Below are 26144 nucleotides of genomic sequence, written 5' to 3'. Positions count from 1 at the left end.
CCCTGGCCACACCCGTGTACCCCACCCACCAGCAGGCCTGCCAGTTACTGGTCAATATATAAAGGAGACAGAGCTCAAAAACAGGTTACACTCATCAGTTCAGTTTCTGAAAAAACATCTATCAACTTTAATTTAGTACACTAAGAGAGGTTATAAGTAATCTACCTCATAAAAAACATCGCATTTCATATACATAATCAATGTATATGAAATGCGATGTTTTTTATGAGGTAGATTACTACATTACTATCTTCACATCCTTCTTGGGTACTACCAACGAGGGCGTGTTGATGTGCACTAGGGAGCATACCCCTCTCCAAATAGGTGGTAGATTCTCATATGCTTTAGGAACACATGCCCAGTCGTGGTCCATCAGTACTGCCGTTCCTGCTTCCATTGCTGGGATGATCTCAATTGTCTTTCATCCCACATTCTCACCAACTCCCACAACTCCATTGTGCTGTTAACACAACGCTGGTGTCTTCAGAGGAATCGGTCCAGCTTTATTCTCCACCCATGTCAGCAACTTTGCACTACTGTCTTACTCCTTCAGGCATTTGTCATTCTCTTCTTGCACCTTTCTCACTGGTGACTTGACTAAAGTCAATGCCTTGAGTCCCACTACTCCATCTTCCCAACCATCATTAGTGTATACTCGCCCATAAACCAATATCTGTGGTCTTTCCCAGCATCCAGGCTCTCCACTATCTCCGGCACTTTCCACCATGGGCATGGCAGCTCCTTTAACTTTACTATCTTTGTCTCTCCTCTCTCAGCTCTGTCTTTAATGTACTTTGGTTATTCGTGTAGCTGCCAATAATTGTTCATCATATCCAGTGTCTTCATGTAATTTGGGGTCATTCCGAGGTTGGAGGTAAGGTCCAAACCATGCCGGTAATGCTTTACCGGCATGGTTTTCTGCTCCACGCTATTCCGACCCCTCAGACCGTAAATTACGGCACCGTAAACTACTATGCCGTAATTTACGGTCTTGGGTCGCGCGCGCGACCCACCATGCCGTAATTAACGGCATGGCGTAAACCGGAGCTGATTCCAAGTAAGTAGCACACATAAATTACAGCATCCCCAAGGCCGTAAAGTACCTTACCGGCATGGAGTACATACAGGCATCTCAGAGAAGGAGTAAAGAACTCTGAGCAGTGGTTCCTAGAGCCACAGGTGCACACAATCAGCACAGGTGGACTCAATGCAGTCTGACACAGCATAAAAGGAGCCCACCCACCCACCACACCCCCTCCCACACCAAGATGACACCAATAGTAGCAGCATTACCGGAGCCGGAGGCCCAGCATGCAAGGCAGCTACCACAACAACAGCAGTAACAACAACCACCACAGCCACCACCACAGAGGATACACAGGAGGAGAAGGAGGGTGCGGCAGGCCCGGCATGCCCTACCGGTGCAGCCACCATTACCACGCCGGCAGCCCCCAATCACTCGCATCAGAGCCTCCCCCTTCAGCCTCACACCAGAGCTGATCCACACCCTGTACCGGCTTGACCGGGACACCATCACCACCATAGTGGACCTGACAAATGACGACATAGTGAGCCACATAGAAATCCACCCCGCAATCCCCCCTCGACTCAAGGTAGTGTCTGTACTCAACTTCCTTGCCAGAGGCACGTAGCAGCATACAGTGGGGCACATGCATGGCATACCACAGGCCATATCTTCACAGATACTCAAAGAAGTGCTGGATGCCCTCCTGAAACACACAAGGGACTACATATCCCTACCCCGGACACCCCAGGAGATATTGGATACATGAGTTGCCTACCATGCACTGGCAAGCATGCCAAATTGCATGGGTGCCCTCGACTGCACCCACGTGGAATTGAACTGTCCACATGCAATGGAGGTGGCGTATTGCAACTGCAAGCAATACCGCTCCATTGACGCCCAGATGGTATGAAATGCCAGTAAAGACATCACACATTGCGGTGCCCAATACCCCCGAACAAGACATGACCCCCTGGTCCTGCGAAACCCCACGCTACCACGCTATATGGAGCTACATGCTGCACAACGTGCCTGACTGCTTGGTGAGTCACCTGATTGGGCCATGGCAGCGCATTGGTGCCATGATTGGGGTGGATGAATATCCCAACTTGGTGGGAAAGGGTGGGGGTGCATACCACACCTGTGTGGGAATGTTGACGCCAGTGCACGATGTGCACCCCACAGAACACAGTGCCCCAAGGCAATCGACATGGCACATGACTGCCTAACCTCACAGCGATGCCAGAATGTACAAAACACAACACTACTCGTCCGACAGGTAACCTGGCCCAATAACACAACACAAGCACCACTCATCAGCGGACCACACACACCGTAAGGGCATCCTGCACCATGCACTGCGTATGCACTACCTCGCAGCCTCCTGCATCCCATCACACAAGACAGACGTCCCTGGGAGTGCATAGAAGTGAGCACAACAGGGATACCGCAGCGTGTCCCTGGTTCCGCACACCCATAGTAGTGGTGCAAGTCACCATGGGACTGATCAGTGCAACACATCAATGAATTCAGGCCAACACTGCTGCACGCATATACGGTGCACGTGCAACAAGATGTGAGTGCACACCATAAGCCACCTTGAAGAAGCTACCCCCTCCATCATTCCATGGCACAGGACACATAGCCGGGCCAGTAATGGGGTTGATGCAACCAGGGACATGTCTGTATGGCCAGGAATCACCAGCTGCCATGCAAGACTGCTACAGTTCCCCACCATCAATGTACAAACACTTACCTTCATTCCCCTTCCATGCAGGTGATGGTGGCTACCCTTGGAAGCCGTGGCTCATGACCCCTATCCGCAACCCACAGAACAGGCATGAGGAGGACTACAATCGAGCCCATATCCGTACACGGGTGGCCATAGAGCAGAGATTTGGCCTGTTGAAGGCACTATTTTGTTGCCACAGCGGTTCGGGTGGAGCACTCATCAACAGCCACGAGAAGGTGGCCAGGATCACCATGGCATGTGTAAAGCTGCACAATGCGTGCATCTGTCGGAACGTGCCACTGCACCCTGACCTGGAACTGCTACCACCAGATGATGATGAGGGGGTGGAGGAAGAAATGGCAGGACAGCATCACGGTGCAGGTGCACAGGAGGGATGTGCCGTGTGGCAATCATTGATTGGACAATATTTCTGACACTCAAGTCAGCTGAGGGTGTCAGGATGACAGGGCATCGGGCAGTGGTTGTGGGGATAGATGTACATCATGCACTGTGAGTCATTAGAAGACGCATGCACATTGAACAATCTCCACTCTGATATTTTTATGCACAACCGGTGTATTGTATTTGTAGGTTCCAACGCGAACAACAAAACCTCCACCCTCACCCCCCTCCCCCCAACTCCCATACACACCCTCACCCCCCTCCCCCCAACTCCCATACACACCCTCACCCCCCTCCCCCCAACTCCGCAACACTAGTCCCGTGTAGCACATTGAGTCCACATGTGCCAGCATTGCCTATTCATCCATGCTCCCAGGGCCCGGGGGGGGCATGTTCCTGCGAACACAGCGAGCGGCGCACCGGGCTTGCCGGGGTGGGGCGACTGGTAGAGGGGGTGTCCTCCTGCTGAGTCACATGGGTGGGATGTGCTGCCACAAGGGCGTCTGCAATGTGTTGCAAGTGCCTCACACACACGGTTGGTGCCTTCCGTGAACACCTGACGCATTTGCCTGAGCTCCTCCAGTAACTCCAACCTGCCCTGGCGGTTCTCCTCATTGAAGTCAGTAATGAGGGCAGTGAGCTGTCCTGCATGTAGTGCATCCTGGGATGGCGTATCATCCCTGCAGGGGATTGGGGCAACATGCCCTGACAGGGCCTCAAATGGGGTACTGGGCACGGGATCTGCGTCTCCCGGTGCATCGCCACGTGCACTTGGGACTGGTGTGTCACCCTCCCCTGAGTCACGGCATGACACCTGGGGGACATTGGAGGGCTCGGGTGTGTGTACAGTGGGGTAGTTCTCCTCCTCAGACGCACCACAAATTGACAAGGGGCTGTCCACAATTTGCAGAGGGGCCGTGGCTGCCCCCTCCCCAGAGATGCTGGAATCCTCTGACCTTGGTGTGGCGATGTTAGCAGGCGCAGATGCAGTGAGGGATGCGGGTTGTGCAACCTCAATGGGCCTTGGAGGAGCTGTGGTGGTTCGGTCCTTCCTGGCCAGTACGCGGTGGTCCCTGCCTTTGGCACTCGATGTGGTGGGACGGCTTTTCTCAGGCTCATCGCCCTCATGCTCACTGCCTGTGGGTGTAGTACAAAGGTACAACATGAGTGGTTGTGTGAGACGGTAATGTAATTAATGGCAGCATTCACATTTCAGTCATTTTGGGTTGGTGGCATTTTGGCCGTTACTACATCACTGGATTCTACGCATGTGTTGGATATGTACGCATGTGTTGGAGTCACTAATCCTGGCCAGGTCATGTGCAGTCTGACTCGCACACTGCCAAGTCTGCTGCACAGTGTGCTTATTGGGATGTGCTACTTACTGCACTGTGGTTGGTGGGCATTCTGTCTTGCCATTATCAGGATGGGTGGAGGGCAGTATGACAAGGTGCATTGGACGTGGCATGGAGGTGTATTCTGCATGTATTTGCCATTGGCGGTGTTGACTTGGGACACTCACCTCCATCAGCAGACGACGGAGCCCCACACTCCATTTCGCCGACGCCCTTGATTGCTTCTGTGCCAATCAATGCAGCGCATGTTTCCTCCCATGGCTCTAGTTTCGCTGGTGAACTTGGTCCACCTCCAGTTTGCAGTGCCTGGCTGCGATTGGCTGAGAGGATGCTCCGCACCCTCAACCGCAAGTCGTCCCACCTCTTGCGGCAGTCCCTGGGGGTGCGAGGGGTGGTGCCTACCGCGCTCACCCTTTGGGCAAGTTCTGCCCATATGTTTTTTTTGCGGGCCACTGCCTCTCTGCACATGTCGTTGCTGAACACGACATCTGCATGCTCCTTCAGGTGGCCCACCAGGGCCTGCAGCTCCTCGGGGCTGAAGCGCTGCTTGCGGAGGCGGTCCGCCGACTTCTTGGGTGCTTTGGGCATAGCTGGCGGTTGTGTGGGCCTTTTCCGAGGTTCAGGTTCGTCCCAAGGGTGCTACCTGGAGAGGATGACAATGGATTGTGTTTTTAAAGATGGCCGTCGCGCTCCTTCCCGTTCCTGTGCGATGACGTAATTTCCGTATCCGTTATTTAGCGGTGACCGTAATTTACGGATACCGTAAATTACGGTCACCGCTAATTACGGTCGGCAAAGCTTCGACGGCGGTGTTGTTAAGTACGTCTCCCTTCATGCCAGTAAGGGGTTTAACGAGCCCTTTAGCGGTATGCCGCTAGGGGATTTACCGGCATGGCGGAAAGCTTGTGCCCACGAGGTCGGAATAGCCTGTAAATAGCGGCATGGTACCAGATCGGACTCGTTCTTTCCGCCATGCCGGTAAGAATTAATACTTACCTCCAACCTCGGAATGACCCCCATTGTCTTCATACAGGAACGTTTCCTTGGACATCCACCTCAATGTTGCGGTCCTCCCTTTGAATCTCCCTCGCGTCTCTGCCATTGCAAGATACATCAGGCCCGGTGCCGTTGCTGCAGGTGTTGAAGTCACAATAAATGTTCTAGTAGCACTCAAGGCGTAGGGGAGTAATGAGCAGACATAACAGCTCTCCCCAGTGGTGTCCCTACCAACTTTGTACATGTGTTTATACCACATATGGTTTGTGAACCGTGCTGTGACAGTGATATACATGTTCACTCCCTTCATGTCTGTGTTGACATTGCGCTTACCTCTCCTTACCTTATTAGCAGTGCCTTCTCTCCATCTGACATGGTAGTTCCTCCTGTTTGGGTCAGAGGAATGTTAGTAGCCGTCACAGCGGTGGTACTTACAACGGAGTAGAGCATATTATAATGCCAAATACTCCAAGAGGAATCAATAAACACACTAAATTAACAACCCATTTAATTGTTTCTGACAAGACCACTTATGCTGCTTGGTCCGTGCAGCTGATGAGGTGATACAATTGCCCGCCTGAAAATCGCAAGTAAGGCGTTAGTAGGTTAGAACTTGTCAGTGACTTCAAGCTCTGGGAACTAAGTAATCATTTATTGCAAAAGCAAAGACCTCCTTCCTGACTTGGCTTATTAGGGTATCCCTTAATGTAGGTAAGATGGTATGTGCTGCATTCTCGTTGTGGGTAGGCTTGGGCCAAGTATTCTATGAACATGTGGAATTATACTGTAGGGGATCGAGCTCGGAACCTCCAGGGTCTCCTGATGTAGTGCCCATATTGGTTAGAGTATGTCTCAGGATTATTACAGGAGGTATCTGTTAGGGAGAATTCTCTGTTTAGGCTGAATTTCCTAACCTAGTGAGTCCCCCAGCAGCTTTGCTGGATTTCTGGAGTTTGTTTTTTTCCATCCTGCCAAGAGTGAGACTCTTTTCCTCCCACTCTTGGACATGAATGTGTGTAATTCCTCTGAATGTCAATGTGTTCTATGGGCTATGGGGTCTTTTACTCCATAGGGTCTCATATGTTTTGCTATGTGTGTTACACCGCACCCTACGTGCCGTAACACTGGGGCGTCCTAGCGGACCTCCACTATAGACTCCACACCTGGGGACTGATTACTGTCTCCCCGGGCATGTAAAGTCACCATTGGCTTTACTAGACCTAAATTTACTAACAGAATTAGTACAAACCATCTTATTGTGGACGTGCTAGTAGGGGTAATTCGATTACTCCTAGATCTGTTACTCGAGGGGGCACTGTCCCGTCACCCCTCATCGAGTTTTGGCTGGTGGCAGTGGAAACTATTTGTTATGCTCGACCCCGAACATAACCCTATGGGATTCGTCCCATTGTTAGAGATTGATACTTTTCCTCGTTAATCTCTAACATACCATCAGTTTACTTATCTTAAATAAGTTTACCGGATGGTATTTTCTGCCAGAACTCGGTTTTTAAAATGGCGTCTGTGTTCGTCTCTGTGACTCCTAAACCAAAGGTTGAGCCCTTTGTTCCACTTTTGGCGGGCCTCTGTACAGAGACCCTCCAAAGTGGTGCCATTCTGTCTGGGTTACCACAGGGGTGTGGGAGGGGGTTTAGGCACCCTGGACCGAGTTGCCTTGCCAACTCCGGTCGCACTCTGGTGTGATTGGCCCAAGTGGTGAGCCTCCCAGCTCACCACTTAGCGTGTGTTGATTGACAGCTAGGCTGAATGAATGGGGGTTTTCTGCATAAAAGCAGGGCTTTTGGGACTGGATCTTCAGAAGTCGCCACAGGACCTAAGAATCCGACGAGGGTAACGCTGAGCCGACCTGCACGACGACACTCCTGGTGGAGCCCCGCGGAACCGACTCACTACTTCCCGACGACAGAGGAGATCTCCCTGCCGGAGAGTCTCTTCCCCTGACTGGTGGGAACAACCAGTCCTCTTTGCCTTTTTCTTCGCCTCAGGATGCAGTGGTCGAATTGCCCGTGCAGAGCACCTCGGCAACCGGATAGCCACTACCCCTGTACCACGACCAAAAGGTGGTGCCTTGTGACGGAGCACTGCGCGGCTGGTCTCTTCCCTGGTGGTGCACCGGACTTCACTTTTCTTCGACGACGAGATCATCTCTACTCTTGGCAAAGACCCGACGTGCATCCACCACCAGGAACAACTGCCCCCGCCGGAGCTGGCTCTCCACAAACAAGGTACCATGTCCGCCTGGCTTCCCTTTCGATCGGTTCGAGTGAGGTGTCTTAATCCTCTCCTTTCCGTTGGGTCGCCTACAAGCTTTCTCACGTATTGTTCTGAACTGGTTCAATCTGCCGATAACAATTTGCTACAAAGACTCGAACGCATTTCCACTTAGAGACTTTTTGGGACATATCGCCTTGCCTCTCTCCGAGTGGGCCTGGCCTCTGAACTTTATGATCTATTGTGGTTCTTGCCTTCTTGCCTTGCATTTTTCCCGTGAAGTATTGAACTGTGTTGATTTCGTAACCTGCTTATTTTTCTCTCCCGTCCTAACTAATATTAGAGTGCCATCTAGGTTGAGGCATACACCTCTGTCTGCAAATAAGTGATGCCGGTAGAACCTAGACTTGTCGAAATATTGTTAGGGGGATTGATCGTTTCTTCTTCGTAGAGTAATTGTGATTGAAGTGTTTGCCGTGATAGTGCCTTAGTGTTTTCCGTAGATGTTCCGTTATAAATAAACACCTTAATATCGTTACACTGAGCCTCGTTGCTTGTTTACTTGTCTTACTGTGAAGAATTGCCCTATATTGTATACTCCACATACTGCTTAACTCTTCTTGAGGGAAGTCTGACTGCTCAGCCACAGCTACCAAGTGAATCTGTGTGGTACAGACTGCTACCAAGTAGGTTTACTGCCAAACACCTGTAGTCCTAAATCTTTTGCAGTGGTCCCAGAGGGAACTGCACAGGTTTCCGCCTAACACTGGTGTACAGCGGTGGGATTTGTATCGAGTATACAGTTTAGAGCGCTTTTCGACACTTTAGGATAACTAACCACGAAGCTTAGCACTAAAAAGCAACTTTCAAAAACATGTCTACGATGGAAACTTACAGTCAAGAATCCTTGTCAGGTGAAAATACTGAGAGTTTACGAGCTCTCTGTAAGCAAGAGAATCTTTCTGTAAGAGGCAAGAAGTTAGAACTAATAGAGAGATTGCTGGCAAACCAAAGTCTGGGTACTGGTTCAAAGGAACCAAGTTCTCCAGCAACTGTAGATAACAGTGATGGTGTTGATCTAAATCGTAATTCTGATGATAGCGATGAAGAGGCTGACGAGGACGGAGAGGCTAACGAAACTGTCTCCCCTGCTCCTCTACCTGACTTAGCAGCTGTGCCTACGGGGCCCATACCAGGTCCCACAAGTAACCCTGCTTATTTTGAACTTGAAAAAATGAAGCTCGAATTAGAATACAAACGGTTCTTGGCTCAATCTGAACGAAACCAAGAGCTCGAGTTCAGACGGATGAATGCCCAGGCTGAACAGAAGCAAGCTGAGTTAAGACTCAGGGAAATAGAACTTAATCACGAGTTAGAGATGAAAAAGTTGTCCATGGAAAATGCTTCTCTCGCCTCTGGTTCTTCTAGGAGCTCCAGTCCCAAAATACCCTGGATGCCGAAGGAATTTGTGGGTATGTATGAACCGAGATTGGATGTGTTGGATTGGTTAAAACTGTTTGAGTACAATCATGGGCTCCAGGACATCAGCGGGAATGATTTACTTCCCTGGTTGTTCTCTAGGCTCCCTCCTGTTGCGACTGATGTGGTAATGGAATTGGGGGAGGCGGATAAGACGGATTATGAAAGTGTGAAACTAGCTTTGATAGCTAGATTCGGGAAGACCCCTTCCCAGTATCTTAAGAGGTTTAGAACCCTCAAAAAGCATAATGGTACCCCTTGGGCTATCTGGGTGAGTGAAGGGTTGAAAAACTTAGAGGTATGGATTAAGGGTTACAAAGTGAACACTTATGAGGGTATGAAGATTCTTTTTATGTTGGAGTCGATTTATGATGCCTGTTCTCCTGAGCTCAGACAGCACTTGGCTGATTCGAAGGAATTAGATTCCCGGAAGCTGGCGAAGGCTGCTGACTTGTGGGTTGCCAACAGGGCTACTCACAAGGATTCTGGGGCAACTCAGAAAAAGGATGAGGGAAAACAGCCTAAAAAAGACTCAAAAGAGAATTCGAATAGCTCAAATTCCCCAGAGGGCCCCAAACAAAATAACCAGGGTAAACCCCAGGGAAAACCACAACCGAATAGTGTACCTTCTGGCCACAAACCAGAAGGAGGTCAGAACAAGCCACCATTCCAGAGAGCATTTGGAACCTGCTATCTCTGTGGGGCAACTGACCATATCAAAGGAGATCCAAAATGTAAGGATAAACCTACTGGGATCAGCAACATCTCCTTAGCCTTCACTCCTGAGGAGGAAGTCCAAATGACTAGTGCTCACTTTGAAGTCTTTGCTGAAGAACCTTGGGTTCTTCAAGCAAGTGTATCAGTAGAGTCGATGGACCTGGTTAGTAATCAGAATAGGAGTGTGAACGACTCTAAACCAGAAAACTCTAAATGTTATTATGTGGACAGTGTTCTTGTCAATGGCCAGGATACTCCTGCCAGGCGAGACTCTGGGGCCAGCAGAACAGTAGTGGACGAAAGCTTTTTCACGCCTGAGGATGTTGCTAAGGCACCCAAAGGTCCCGCTAAGATGTCTGGAGGCCCTGTCCAAATGGTTCCAATTCTACCAGCCCTCATTCAGTGTAATGACATGACAGTGTTGATTCCTGTCAGTGTTCAGACTGAGGTGCCTGTGAGAGTCCTGTTGGGGAATGATCTAAAAACTCTAGGAGTAGTATCCAGTACCCCCAGGCCTCCCAGTATGGAGACCCAGAACCAAACCAAATTGGCTAGAGAGGCCACCCTAAGGAACCACTCTAAGCCTGTGGGAACCTCTACTGAGAACCCCACCAAAAGCCCTGGTGTTGGTAAGTTGACCTCTGACCCAGGCAAATTGCAGGCTAACATGTTAGGGAAATGGGAGCCCCAACCAAGCTCCATCATTGTTCCCCCAGTTATAGAGTCTGTGACTCCCCCTGCTTCTGAGGAAGAGGTGGATAGACCTACTGGAACCCTAACTAGGCCTAAGAGAACTGGTAATTCTCAGTGCTGGTGGAAAACCAGAAAAGAAAAGTCTAAAGCCAAAAACCTTCAGACTGTTGGACCTTCCACAGAAGACTCCAACCCAATTCCTAGACTTAATGGGGAAACTCCTAAAGTAGGTAAGGTAAGATCTCAGAGGAAGGAGAAGCATGTACCTTGCTTATCTCCATCCCCTCCAACCAAGAGGCCTAAAACCCAACCTTCCCTCAACAGAGAGGTAGGGAAGACCTCTGGAGGCCCCTCTAGATCTAAGGAGTTTCTTTATAAGGACTCCTGGAAAAAGCCTATCATAGGTTCAGTAGTTGTATCAACTTCTGAGGGACTGGTCAACCAGATCCCCTATAAACTTAAGAAGACTGATGTTCCTAGGAAGGTTTGTAGGTCATATAGCTTACAAAGGAAAACCTGGAAACCCATTGAACATAGGTCAGGGTGTCACCACCAAAATGCTGATGGTCTCTCTAGGATGTATGTCATCGATTAGAGGTATGAGATTCATCCAGGAGTGGATTAAATCCTCCTGTCCCTTAGTCTGGGGGGGGGCGAGTGTTAGGGAGAATTCTCTGTTTAGGCTGAATTTCCTAACCTAGTGAGTCCCCCAGCAGCTTTGCTGGATTTCTGGAGTTTGTTTTTTTCCATCCTGCCAAGAGTGAGACTCTTTTCCTCCCACTCTTGGACATGAATGTGTGTAATTCCTCTGAATGTCAATGTGTTCTATGGGCTATGGGGTCTTTTACTCCATAGGGTCTCATATGTTTTGCTATGTGTGTTACACCGCACCCTACGTGCCGTAACACTGTGGCGTCCTAGCGGACCTCCACCATAGACTCCATACCCAGGGACTGACTACTGTCTCCCCGGGCTTGTAAAGTCACCATTGGCTTTACTAGACCTAAATTTACTAACAGAGCTAGTACAAACCATCTTATTGTGGACGTGCTAGTAGGGGTAATTCGATTACTCCTAGATCTGTTACTCGAGGGGGCACTGTCCCGTCCCCCCTCATCGAGTTTTGGCTGGTGGCAGTGGAAACTTCTTGTTATGCTCGACCCCGAACATAACCCTATGGGATTCGTCCCATTGTTAGAGATTGATACTTTTCCTCGTTAATCTCTAACATACCATCAGTTTACTTATCTTAAATAAGTTTACCGGATGGTATTTTCTGCCAGAACTCGGTTTTTAAAATGGCGTCTGTGTTCGTCTCTGTGACTCCTAAACCAAAGGTTGAGCCCTTTGTTCCACTTTTGGCGGGCCTCTGTACAGAGACCCTCCAAAGTGGTGCCATTCTGTCTGGGTTACCACAGGGATGTGGGAGGGGGTTTAGGCACCCTGGACCGAGTTGCCTTGCCAACTCCGGTCGCACTCTGGTGTGATTGGCCCAAGTGGTGAGCCTCCCCGCTCACCACTTAGCGTGTGTTGATTGACAGCTAGGCTGAATGAATGGGGGTTTTCTGCATAAAAGCAGGGCTTTTGGGACTGGATCTTCAGAAGTCGCCACAGGACCTAAGAATCCGACGAGGGTAACGCTGAGCCGACCTGCACGACGACACTCCCGGTGGAGCCCTGCGGAACCGACTCACCACTTCCCGACGACAGAGGAGATCTCCCTGCCGGAGAGTCTCTTCCCCTGACTGGTGGGAACAACCAGTCCTCTTTGCCTTTTTCTTCGCCTCAGGATGCAGTGGTCGAATTGCCGTGCAGAGCACCTCGGCAACCGGATAGCCACTACCCCTGTACCACGACCAAAAGGTGGTGCCTTGTGACGGAGCACTCCGCGGCTGGTCTCTTCCCTGGTGGTGCACCGGACTTCACTTTTCTTCGACGACGAGATCATCTCTACTCTTGGCAAAGACCCGACGTGCATCCACCACCAGGAACAACTGCCCCCGCCGGAGCTGTCTCTCCACAAACAAGGTACCGTGTCCGCCTGGCTTCCCTCTCGATCGGTTCGAGTGAGGTGTCTTAATCCACTCCTTTCCGATGGGTCGCCTACAAGCTTTCTCACGTATTGTTCTGAACTGGTTCAATCTGCCGATAACAATTTGCTACAAAGACTCGAACGCATTTCCACTAAGAGACTTTTTGGGACATATCGCCTTGCCTCTCTCTGAGTGGGCCTGGCCTCTGAACTTTATGATCTATTGTGGTTCTTGCCTTCTTGCCTTGCATTTTTCCTGTGAAGTATTGAACTGTGTTGATTTCGTAACCTGCTTATTTTTCTCTCCCGTCCTAACTAATATTAGAGTGCCATCTAGGTTGAGGCATACACCTCTGTCTGCAAATAAGTGATGCCGGTAGAACCTAGACTTGTCGAAATATTGTTAGGGGGATTGATCGTTTCTTCTTCGTAGAGTAATTGTGATTGAAGTGTTTGCCGTGATAGTGCCTTAGTGTTTTCCGTAGATGTTCCGTTATAAATAAAAACCTTAATATCTTTACACTGAGCCTCGTTGCTTGTTTACTTGTCTTACTGTGAAGAATTGCCCTATATTGTATACTCCACATACTGCTTAACTCTTCTTGAGGGAAGTCTGACTGCTCAGCCACAGCTACCAAGTGAATCTGTGTGGTACAGACTGCTACCAAGTGGGTTTACTGCCAAACACCTGTAGTCCTAAATCTTTTGCAGTGGTCCCAGAGGGAACTGCACAGGTTTCCGCCTAACAGTATCATTAGAACAGTGCCTATACAATCCTATAGCATTCACATTACCCTGCATGTGCAGAAAGAAAAATAACAAACAGACAGATCTTTAATACTTTAACGTGAACCTGAGTGTGTACGGAAAGGAGAACAACAACCAGGTAGTGTGTGTGTCTTCTATCTATTTGGACAAGTATATCAGTTGGAGCTGCTGCTGCATGGGATCGTCTAATCATATGTGTCCTATCATCTCTAACTCTGTAGGATCTGCTGGTGTTTGTTGCTCATCGGAATCTTGTACGTTGGCCCTGTCGATCGCGGCTCTGTTGTTGCCAGGTTCGGCCACCGCTTTGTAGGGCTTGATGTCCTGGATGTAGTTTCAGATGATCTTCCCCTCGAGCCTTACTGCCTCATTAGTCACGACCTCCACAACATGAGGTCCGGTTAATCTAAAAGAGTTCCATCCCCTTACAAATTTTTGAGGAGTACTAAGTACCCCACCCTTACTGAATGTTCAAAGTTGCTATCAGAGTCTGTATTGCTGCAGTTGTTTCCTTCGTTGTCTTCAGGCCTGCCCTGAGTCTGCTGTATCTGGTGAGAGATAAAAGAAGTGCTAGAAACCAGAGAATTGAAATAGTCATACATCTCTTGACCCAATTCATCAGCACTACTTTCACAATCCTTCAATGTTCTAGTGGGAGATGCACCGTCCTGTCACCACCTCATGGGGCGTTAAATGGTGGTCGGGCCGGCTTGTTGCGCAATTCAAAAAGCGCCAAAGGTAGACAATGAAGCCAGTTTTTCTTGGCGCTCTGCTGAGTTTTGGCAAGGCACTCCTTCAGGAGGCTATTGAGGTGTTCACACACATCATTTGCTTGTGGGTGGTACGCACAGGGAAATGTGTGTTTTATCCCTAGCGAAGTAGTGATGAGCTGAAACAGTTCATTGTCAAAGTGAGGGCCATTGTCAGACTGCAGGACCTCACAGACGCCCCATCTTGGGAATACCTCCCGGATTAGGAACTTCACCGCTCTATGAGCGTCAGCATGTGAACAGGGCCCTGGCTGGAAAATGGGTAGATAACCACTATCATGTAGTGGTATCCTTGGCATACTTGGATCATATCCACGTAATCTACATGGAGATGCAGGAATGGGCCTTCGGGTCTTGGTATGGCTCCTCTCACAACTCTCAGGGTGTGTCCAGCGGTGAACTGCAGGCAAGTCAAGCTACTAAAATCCGGAGAAAACCATGATTCTCCAATGCGTGCAGCAATGACATCTTTCCCTGAGTGTGTTGGATGATGCATTTGTGCCAGTGCGGTATGCAGGAGTGCTAAGGGCATGGCCACTTTCTCTATGTTATTCTGCTGCAATAGGGCGTCTGTTGGAGACATGGAGCACCCTTGTTTAACCCATAACTCTCTCTCCTCCTGGGGTGAAGCTGCATGCAACTCCATAATTTGTCTCTCCGGAATGTTGTTGTAACCTTCCCTCATCACCATGTTCTTCACTCTCCCCAGGGCATTGGGTCTCTCCTTCATTTGCGACAGTTCCACAAAGTATGCTGCACACTTTGCCTCATAGTTCGCTTGGACTCATTTCCTCTTGAGATTTTATCTTCCTCCTCTGTATGTGCTTGGCATTTCACCAATGCTAGCTCCCTTGGGTATGTAACCACGTCAATCAATTTGGCAAGCAAGAGCGCGTGCTGCACTGGAATCCCATCTGACCCTCTGAATCCCCTCCTGAGCCATTGCGCCAACCCTGAATGTATTGTTGATGTGACGTAAGCACTATCGGAGTATATTGTCACATGTTTCTCTATGTTGTGCTCTAACGCCAATATGAGAGCCACTAGCTCTGCTGCCTGTGCTGAGTAATGAGATGGTAACTGTGCACTTGAAACCACCTCACTTGTCCAGTCTTCCTTCATTCTCACTATAGCAGTTCCTGTCCCCCTAATCCCGTCAGTTTGATCAATAGTTGATGACCCATCAATGTACAGCACATTCCCCCTCAAGCGCGTCTTCCTCCATCTTGTGTGTTTCACTGAATTGCTCAATGTTCTTTGTGCAGTCATGGGCCCAGTCTCCTGGTTAAAGGACATCGGCTAAGAATGTAGCTGGGTTTACCGTCTTGCAACACACTATCTTCAGTCCCCCATTTGATAGTATGACCTCGTACCCTGATGATCTCTGTGTAGTCAGTGTGCTCTTTGGCTTATGCAGTATCATGAACAGGGCGTGCACCACATAAAGAGTGGTGGCGCACCCCATTGTCAATGCTGATGATCTCTCCACTGCGAAAGCTGCAGCTGCCAAGTATGGTTCACATGGATAATGTCCCCTCATCACTGGGTCAAGCTGTTCACTGTAGTACGCAAATAACTTATGGCACATGCTTGTTTTCCGAGTCAGTACTGCCTTGATCACTACACTGTCAGTGTGGGAGAACAGGAGGAATTCCCTCTTGTAGTCGGGGTTCCCTAGCACTGGTGCAGTACATATGGCCAGCTTCACCTCCCCAAATGCTTCAGTCATCGCTGTGGTCCAGTGCAGTGCCTGTGTTCCCCTCTGAACTTAAGTGCAGTCAGGAGTAGTCTGGTGTATGTGCTGTAGTCAAAAACCTATTTCCTGCAATAGTTGCACAACCCCAGGAACTGTTGCATTTCCCTCACTGTTTTTGGCTTGGTGTAGCAAAGATTGTTGTGGCTCTCTTGGGGGCAATGTGTCTGCCGACTTTGGAGATCATCTGTCCAATATTTCCTTCTGACAATATTGTCAGCATTTCCTTCTGACAATATTGCAGCGTGGCCTTGTCCACCTTGTACCCCTTGTTAGCTAGTACTGTCAGCATGTGTACTGAGTCTTCCCTATACTTGTCTTCTGTCTTACTGCAAATCAAAATATTGTCAGCATATTGTAGGACTGTGCTTTCTGTCTCAATGTTGTTTTGGTCTATTTGGATTTCTCTGTTAAAGATCGAATGTGACTCGCAGTACCCCTGTGGCAACCGAGTTTCCACTTCTGGTTGCGGTACATAAAGCTGGTGAGATCCTGTGAGTCTGGGTGCAGTGCTACCCAGAAAAATGCATTCTTCAAATCGATGACTGTGAAACACATGGCTTCTGCCGGAATGCCACACAAAATGGTAGCTGGATTTGCTGCTACTGGGTACTGTGCCTCTACAATGTGTTTAAGGGATCTTAAATCTTGCATGAAACGCCACACCCCCTGTTGGCCTTATGCACAGGGTACACTGCCGTGTTGCATGGAGATTCTGATGGTATCAAGATGCCTCTCTCAATGAGGGCACTGATCGTTTCATAAATGCCCTCATCTGCTTCCTTGGTTAGGGGATACTGTTTTACTCTGGGCAATATTGCTCCTGGTTTTAGTTTGACATTCACTCCCCCTATGTTTTTGATACAACCCACATCATATGGACTGGTGGTCAATAAGCTGTCTGGTATCTTGGGCTTGTCCTCCTCAAAGAATGAGGGTGGCGCCTCCAATGCCAGCGTCATCCTCTGTGGAACCTCTCTATAATAAATCGGTATCAAAAATGTGACACTCATCTCGAACATCATTTCCATCTCCAGCGTCTCCCCCTTAAAAAGTTCCTCATCTGTTACTGTGGTGAGTCTGCACCCTTCTGTGATGGAAATTATTGCTCTCCATGCCCTCCCAGTGTCATCTGTTGCAGGCACTGCAATCCAATCCTCCCTTGCCCATACTGCCTCGATCTCTATAGAGACCATTGTTACCTCTGGTTCATCCAGTGGTGTCTCTGGCCTGAATAGGTCCTCGGTTGGTACTCGCCACACCTTCCCCCGTGATACCTGGAATCCAGGCAATGGCAACGTCTGTCCTGTATTGGAACATGTTGGGGTCCATTGGCACCCCCTCTGTACTGTGCGCCCACAATGGGCCTGAACAATCTGCCTGGCGTTCATCATGCATATGCCTGGTGTAGAGCATGTTATGCCTTTTTCTGTGAATGACATTGTCATGTTTAGTCTGCTCATGATGTCGCGTCCCAATATGTTCACTGGTGCCTGTCTAGAGAAAAGTAAAGGTAGTGATACGTGGTGATCTCCTATAGATAGTGAGATGTTATCTGTGAACAGAGCCACTTCTTGAGCCCCTGAGAATCCTTGAGTGTTCATGGCATCGCCTGACAATACAAATGTCGTCCCTTCCCGGATACATGACCTAGTCGCCCCAGTGTCAACAAGAAAGGAAAAAGTGTTGTCATCTATCACCACCCCTATGCGAGGTTCATCCGCAGGATTGGGTGTGACGGACAGGATGGGACACATCAAGTTCGTCTGTGGGCTGTCATGGGGGTACATGGATAACCCATTCCCTGTAAAGGGGTTGTTCCCTACCATGGTAACCCCTCCCAGTCGCCTAACTGGTACTGTCGCCACTGTGTCCATTGGTTCAAGTGCGCTGCTGCCCTGTAGTTGTGCTAGCTGTTGTGTGGTCCCTTTGGTCTGTGGTGCCTGCGGATACTGCGGTAGTGGCATTGTCATCTGTGGTGCTTGTGTCTGCGCCTGTGGGGGGTACTGATGCTCACGTTTGTGGTTGTGGCATCTGTTGATATGTGTGCTGTGTCTTTCATTGCTGCTGTTGTCCCTGAACATAATAGTCCTCTTGTGCTCCATGATAGTTCTGCTGCCCCTGGTCTCCCCAGTTCCGCTATGTACCCTCAAATCGGCAAGTTCTTGAGATGTCCTAACTGTCCACAGGTCCAACACTGAGGTGGTTCCCTCCACTCCCCTGGGGAACCTCCCTGGAAATTCCCTGCTCCATCTGCTGGCTGTACCCTCAAAACCCCCCTTCGTTGTGATGCATTTGCGGTCCAAACTACGGCCTCTTTGGAATCCTCCCCTTCCTCGTGAACCAGACTGGAACCCGCCACATCCCATATATCCATCTCCCATGGGGGGTGCCAGTGTCTGTGGGGTGGGGCTGGTTATGACCGCCCCCTCCATATCTTCTTTTGTACCAGCATGGCCTTGTCTGCCTTACTTTCCTCTGCCATTTGCTTGATCTTCTCCGGCCATAACCTGCAGTGATGCACTATTGTAAGCTGTATCTCTGGCCATCCTTTCACTTCCATTCCCTCTAATTTCTTCAAACTCTTCTGCACTGGCTCAGGTAGCTCCTGTATCAAGATGTGATAGAAGATAGCTATCGATTTGTCCCGTGGCTCTTGGGTTTCAAGGCACCAGAGCTCCTGAATCTCCTGAATGTACTGAACGGGGTCCTCATTCTCACTTATTTTGCGTGATGTAATTGCCCCAATGTCTGACATGTCTGGGTATTGTGTCCGTAATGCTTGCCATACTGCTGCTCTGCAATTTGCAAATGGTCCCCAGTCATGTGCATTGTTTTTATTTGTTACTCTTGGGAGCCCCGACCTCTTCCATATGTCATCAGCTGCGTCACCCAATATTGAAGCCAACAGTCCCTTAACGTTACCCACTGCTAGCTTGTGCCCTGATGTCAGCTTCTGCCTTTCATCAATCCATTTCCCAGCTCCCACACTCAATGAGGGTAACCTGCATTTCACATTTTCCTTGTCCGTGTGTTTCCATTGCACATACAGAGGCCTCGTCCCTCCCCACTTTAATAGTGGCATTTGCAAATACATTGCCCCTTCCTCTGGCATCCACTGATACTGTCTGATCTGAATAGGCCCCCTGTCGTCCTTAATGTCTGTGCCTATATCCACAGGTTCTAGTGTGGTACTCGTTTGTTCCCATCATGAGCTCTAGACAGTCGTCCTCCGGAATGTGCCAGTGCTGCTTCATCTTTTCTGCGCCCTACGAGATTCCCGAGTCTATTGACATAGATGTTGTGTGTTGTGTACCTGTCTGTTTCTTGCTGTATTTGTTCTTCTGGCTCGGCCCCTCCTTCCCTCTGTCCGTGTGATCTACACTCCCATAATGCTCCTTCTCATATCCTCTCTTGAGGTAGAGTCTACTCTGCTCAGCCCTCTGGCCACTGCTATGCCTGTCGTCATTGTCAGACCCTATGTTCACGTTACTACAGAGGTCATCAGAAAAAGAAAATGTCCTTGATGTCGAGTCAGCGTTAGGCTTGTACTAAGCTCAATGTCTACCAGGTTATACTTGCTACCTCCTGCCCAGATCCATAGGCGTGCGCCACCACTTCCCACTACGCCTTTTCCATGTATATCTGTGCTGTCTGGTTCTACTCGTCTTTCCTCCTCCTGTCTTTTCCTCTCCCATTTCAGTGCAGCTTGCTCCCTGGCTGCTCTTATTGCTCACTCATCCTCTTCCTTTCATGCTTGTTCCCCTGCCAGCCTATCTAGTTGAAACTTCCTCTGCTCCCTTTCCACTAACATGTGTTTTTCTTGCTCTTCTATCTCCCTTCGACTCTCCGCCTTTTCCATTTCCCTCTCCCTCTTCTCCCTCTCTGCTCTCCTCCTCCCTTTTAGCTCCAGTTCCAGCCTGGCTTCCCGGACCTTCTCCCTTCTCTCCTTCTCCTCCATGTGTTCTGCCCAGCCAAGCTTTTCGTGCTCCTTTTCTAAACCCTCCATTGCTTTAGTCACCCTTTTGGCCTCCCCCTTTAGTCTTCCCCTTGAGTTTCAGGAGTATCTGTGCCGCTATCCATTCTTCCGTACCTATGCCTTCAAATTCTGCTTTGCGCAGTGCAGCCCCTCCTCGCTCGATCCTGCACTGCTAGCAGGCTACCCCGCCTCCCTGTGGTTGTCCTCTTTAGTGTATGGTGGTGGTTTATATGTCGGATTTGAGTACCCTTCTGCTGCTCCTAATTCCATCACATGATATGTCCCTTGTTCATCATCTTTCTCATTGGACACTACACTGGGAAGGGCAGGGGGAGGTGTGAAAGGGTGAGATTCCTCTTCCTTCCCCTTGTGCTGGTTCAGCATCCACATACACCTCGCAGTTTCCCCCTTTCCCTCCTGGAACATGCGCCACAGCTCAAATATAGCCATGCGCTTGGTCAACCTATTCCCCTTGTAACTGCTCTGTATGTGCGTCAGTAGTGAGTGCTGCACATCCCTGGAGAAACTGCTGCAAGGCGGCCATGGTTTGGTGAATTTGCCTTCAGTATCTTTAGACCATTCTGCCGTACTTAACAATTTTCTCTTTATAAGGGGGAACATTTTACATCAGTGTTGGAGCGGGGTAGCTTCCCCACCAGTTTCCTGATACATCTTGTGATGTGTTATTTTACATGACTGCAAGTCGATGATTTTGACATCCGCTGTTTCGGGAGTGAAAAGTTAGAATGCAATAAGGATATGTTTCAAAGTCTGCGAGCCTCTGTGGCTCTCCACCTTACCAGGCGTGCTCCACACATGCCCCTCCTTTACAAATGCTACCTCTCTCAGACACACTACCACAAATCTGCACATGCACCTCCTGCGCATCGCCACTGGTTCACCTCGTCTGCCAATCCCAAGTTCACAACACTAGCTCCTCACAGTCAAAACTCTCTGTCCTATGCGCCAACTGATGGTGACGTCACCAAGCTAAATCACAAAATAAACAGAAGAATGATCATACTCATACAACAATGACCTGTTACTCCAACCCCACAGCTGTCTTCATGCCTCTCCAGGGCAGAGTATACCTCTATTCTCTTTTGACTGAACTGCACCCATTGCGTCGCTTAATGTGTAAAACGCCTCTCTCCAGAAGAATTAACCAGCCAATACACCCTCGCAATCTAGGATAGCTCCAGCTAACCCTCACAGGAATACTATCATCTATGACCCCAGCTACAATGCCCAACTCACAGGAATACCTTGTTACCACTCTTATCATCCAATCTTCTCAGCCACCTAACCTCTTGCCTTGAAGACTGAATATGCCATAAGAAACATAGACAAAGGACTTCTATCTCCGCTCCAGTTCCTACTCGCACAACAATACTAAAAATGCTACGACACACTTATGAACAACATTTCCCTAATACCAAACAATACCCATTGTTACCCCACAATTGCTGTTTGTCTGGACCATACTTATGTTTCATGCTGCACTGACGCTGCTCAGCTGCCGGCTCCCCCATTAAAGTGTTCTCAGTGTTACTGCAGTTCTGAGAATGGAATGTCACTTGAATCGGGTGGCCGTGGTGGCAGGGCCTGTCCCACACGGTTGCTACTTTGTTTGTGCTGAATTCAGCTCAGCCTCTGCTGAAACCATTATGGCCTCCTGTAATTTTCCTAAGCCATAGCATGGCTTCTACATTGTACTAGTCTATATTCTGCATATGTTAGTCATGCATGGAACTGTCAGGTCCCTCAGGTGTTCCTGTAATTCCATAAGGTTAACTGCATGTAGCATTCTGCAAGCTTGTTCAGGATCTCTTGCTTCTTGCGGTTTCTGCTTGTGGTTAGGCTAATGGAAAAATAATAAACATGCGAAGAGCATATGTATGTTTTGTCCTCTATTTTATAGAACTGTGCGTATGTGTTCTTCGTGTATTCGGGTGTGTGAGGGTGTCCCAATGTGCGGATGGCACGTGTGCTTCATGTCTACCTCTGCTATGTCGTGGTGGCTCTAACAGCGTTGTACATGACTTCTTGGCGCTTTAGTCAAGACTGTCAATTGAGGTATATTTCGTGGTGTCTTGCTGCTCCTCATCCACCTTGGACAATGTTTTCACTGCTCCCGGGTTGTAGGGTTGGCGGAGTGGATACCTCTTGACGTACTTATCCATGACAGGGGCAGTGGAAATCGGTTTGAAATGGTGTGATTGGTCATGGCTCCTTCTGTTCTTCTTCTGACTTGTGTGTTTGGTGGAAGGGGAAGCAGGGGTAGAGTTCGACCTCCCCTCTTCAATAGGTATATTCCCAACTTGCTCACTGCCATGGAGGGTGGTGTGTGCACATAAATAGGCAGTTCCTCTTGTACACACATCCCGCCCCATGATTCAGATAGCACATCCCTGTCACGTGAAATTGTGGCCCTACACGATCTACGCACTATGATGTGTAAGGAAGGCATGGTACCAAACAGTAAGACAGACACAAGTGATCACAGGTTAAGGGTGTTTAATTAACTGCAAATGGGTTTGAAAAACACCTATCTAATCCTAAATATGAAGATGGGAGCCAGCTATGACCATCAAATAATAATAAGTGCTAGCGGTGTCTTGTTAAAATAAAAGGGCCTATACTAATAAACCTATTCCTTACTTCTAAATACAAATAGTGTGAGAAACAATGTTATGCAAAAGAAAAGTGTTCAAGAAATTATATGCCTGGACATTCAAGCCGTTGGCTTCTGTTCCCCACATTTTCAGCACAGGACAAGGCGGCACACTCGAGCTTAGCACAATCCCTGGCTTCCCTAGCACAAGGATGCAGTTCAAGACTTCAACATCAGGACCTTCTGTGCCAAAGTCTCTTTGTCATTCAAAGTCTCTTATTTCAGAGGGCCTAATGCAACATGACAAAACAGTACAGTTCCTTTCTTCTTAGGATTTTCACTTATACAACTTCTTGGGTGATTTACTCTTCACCCTGTGTCCCCCTATGGCAGGCTTAGACCCACTTTAATACAAAACCTTCAATTGGTCTCTCTCTGCCAAGCTCGGACCAAATTCACATACTTTTCCAAATTTTCTCTATTTCATCAAAATCGAAGACTTTCGTCTGTGTGCAGGATTTTGCTTGACCCGTCGCAGGACCACTTCAATTCACATTTATTCATTGTCTTTCAATTGGTCTCCCTCCGCCGGGCTCAGACCAAATGTATCTACTGTTATTACTTCTCAGCTGTATACCTTACAGAGACCTTGGATTGAGCACCAACGTGCTGCCGGACCACTCTGTCAAAGGTATTGTAGCCTGCTTTAAAGTTCAATCACTCCTCAGCAGTTTAACTTCACTCGCATCTCTTATCACACACGTTTTAACAATGTTCATTCCAGCGCTCGCCATACAATGTTGCTACTTGCAACCTTGGCTTCAGCACAGGCCGGTCTTTTATCAGTCCCCCAAACTTACCTGCGGTACCCCTTTCACTGAAGCATCTTTGTTCTTGGAGCCAATGACGGTACCACATTAGCTGGTGATTATCCCCCCCCTTGATTGTTGATCCGGGAAGGCACCGGGTATCTCTGACACAAAATGCACGACTCTTCAGCCTGGCTTCCTGATTTTACGCTTTCCCTCGAAGTTTCAGGAAAGTAACGGTTCCTTGTCGGATAGGTCGAGGGAATTTCCCTCCTTGTAATCCCCTTCGGTTTTGCTGCCTTTCCTCTCTTGCACAACTGCTGTCTCAAAACTGCTGTTTCCCCGTATACATTGCCTCGCTCAGAGTATGCTCTCATGCTCCGCCTTTTATCTGTGTGGGGAAGTGTAATGGAAGTCAGGTGTGAGTGATTGTCAATAATTGCCTGACCTCGCCTGACCATAGTATTGGGACATGTCAGATATACTGCTCAGGTGTTAGTCTGTTTTCCCTTACAGCGGGCTGTCAGTGAGAAAGTGTTTGTGTTGTAAAATGGGGTGAGGGGGTTAGAGTTCCTAAATATCCTACCGGGAAGGATGGGGTAAAGGTGTTAGAGGGAAGGGGATACCACGTCTCACCCTCCGGTGTCCACTCCCACTCCCGAAGACCCCTCACCCAGGGGATCCTCCACTTTTGTCCACCCCAGGAACTGGATCCAAAAGTGATGGCCATGCCCTGGCCACCTGGATGACAGATCCTCTGGGACTAGTGGGTGAGACACCTTCTGGTTTCTCACAAATGGTAAAGGAAGGTTAGGTGGTGGTGGAGCAAGATTGGTTATCATCAATATTCACCTGTGCCCCATTGTGGCTGATTACTGTTTACAAAGTATTGACTCCTGTTCTTGTTGTGGTGCTAATAACTTTTTGCTCCTGCCAACTGATTGTAAGATATTGCACAAAGACGCTGTCCAGAGGAACGACTATGATGTCCCTAACCCTTTAAACAGCTGAAGCCACTCCCCTCTTGCAACATGTTCACACACAGACAGACAAATGGAATGGTGAGATAGAGCACCATATGGTAATGGCAGAGCATCCCATTGGTCCTCCAGGAACACGTTCTTTCCCTCTGCCAGACCCAGAGAACTATTTTGAACAATGAGTTGATTTTTTCAGGAGATCAGAATTTTTGTTTCCTAACATGCACACCAGAGGAATATGCCCAGAGTGGAGAGAGCTTGCTTAATGTGTGTAAAGTATTGGTACCCAAGACAGATTTTGACAAGCAACAGGAAGCAAGCAGAATGGAATGTTGGCATGCAGGTACAACGTCCCAAAAGTGGTAGGAGTTTCAGGCTGTGTACATTCTATTTGCATGGACAGCTGGTCAGTTTAGTGTCAGTATTTCTATAATTTGTTTTAGAATTTGTGTTTACGTGTGAATTGCACTTAGTTTTGACACTTTCTGCAAAGCATTCGACGGTGAAATGGGGGGCAGCAAAAGATACTGTCCCTTACATGTAGCATTTAGACCTACAACACTCTAAAGGTTTCTTTGCCAGCATCACTGAATTAGATGTCTTTTTTACAGTGGAGAGAATAGTATGACATTAGTTCATTAGGACAAACATTTTGTTAATGTCGAGTATATGGTTGAAGTGCCAGTTAGTGCAAGCATTGAGTAGGGTAGATATAAATCATTAGCATAAGGGCCACCTGCCATCCTAGTCAGAGCCCTGCCATATTGAACTGGGCCCAGTTAAGAGTTGGTAGCTTTCTGTCATTCAGGGAGCTAGGCCGTATTTCTGAGCTTCTGTCCTGTTCATTTAATTAGACTTTATTCCTGCTTGTCCCAGTTAGTGTTCAAATGACCAAGGCCTATTGAAGGAAGGGTGAAGCACCACACAAAGATTTGTTATTGTTGCAAAACTTAGTTGTACCCAGATGCTTCTGGAACGAGATAGGTAACACTATGCTCGCAACATTAGATAAACATAAAGGCAGTGAAGGACCCTTTTGGTTTGAACAAGACCTAGAGGCAAGACCTAGTTAGGGTATTGAACGAGGGTGTGGTTATACTGCATCCATTGAGAAATGGTAGGACCATTGGAACAGCAGCTGACAGGCTAAATATAGAAAATAAATCAGGGAAATGAGTCCCCAAGAGCAGCATCTTGGCTGTTTCTATGAAGCCACTTGATTCCCAAGAGAGATATGCGAGGATGTGTGCTAGGAAAGCAACATGTTTCAAGATGGAGTCACATGAGGTGTTGCCAAATGTACAACTGCAAGGTCTGGGAAATCGCTCAGGGGTACCAAGTTGTCTGGTCTCAAGCGAAAGTAGTATTGTGTCCATTCTATTGCCACAGGGTACTGACTTCACTGTTCACACTCGCTTCAGGATTGGGTCATCTCTGGGGTCATGCAAATGATAAAGTTTTCCTGGCCAATGATAAAAGGCCATTGTAGCAACAATAATATCAATAATGTTGTTTAATCAAAGGTGAGTATGTTTGCTCACTACACTTAGGTCCTCCATAAGGGGGCAGCATTTAAATGCTCATGGATAGGTTACTGACCAATGGGTTTGGGTTGCATAGGTGCTCTTTAGACTTAGTTATTTTGTGTAGGAGCTAGCCAATGGAGAATATGGGATTAACATGTACTTGATATTCGTAACAAATGTTATTTTGTGGTTTTCCGCCATAAAAAGTGTAAACTGAGATGGGTGTGTCAAGAGTGTTTCAGTTTTTAAGCTCTACGGAGCTGACTGACCCTCCGGGACGTAT

This window comes from Ambystoma mexicanum, chromosome 6p, assembly GCF_040938575.1.
Source record: "Ambystoma mexicanum isolate Mex_15411 chromosome 6p, UKY_AmexF1_1, whole genome shotgun sequence".
In the NCBI taxonomy this organism is placed as follows: Eukaryota; Metazoa; Chordata; class Amphibia; order Caudata; family Ambystomatidae; genus Ambystoma; species Ambystoma mexicanum.
Note: the sequence above shows the minus strand (reverse complement) of the source record.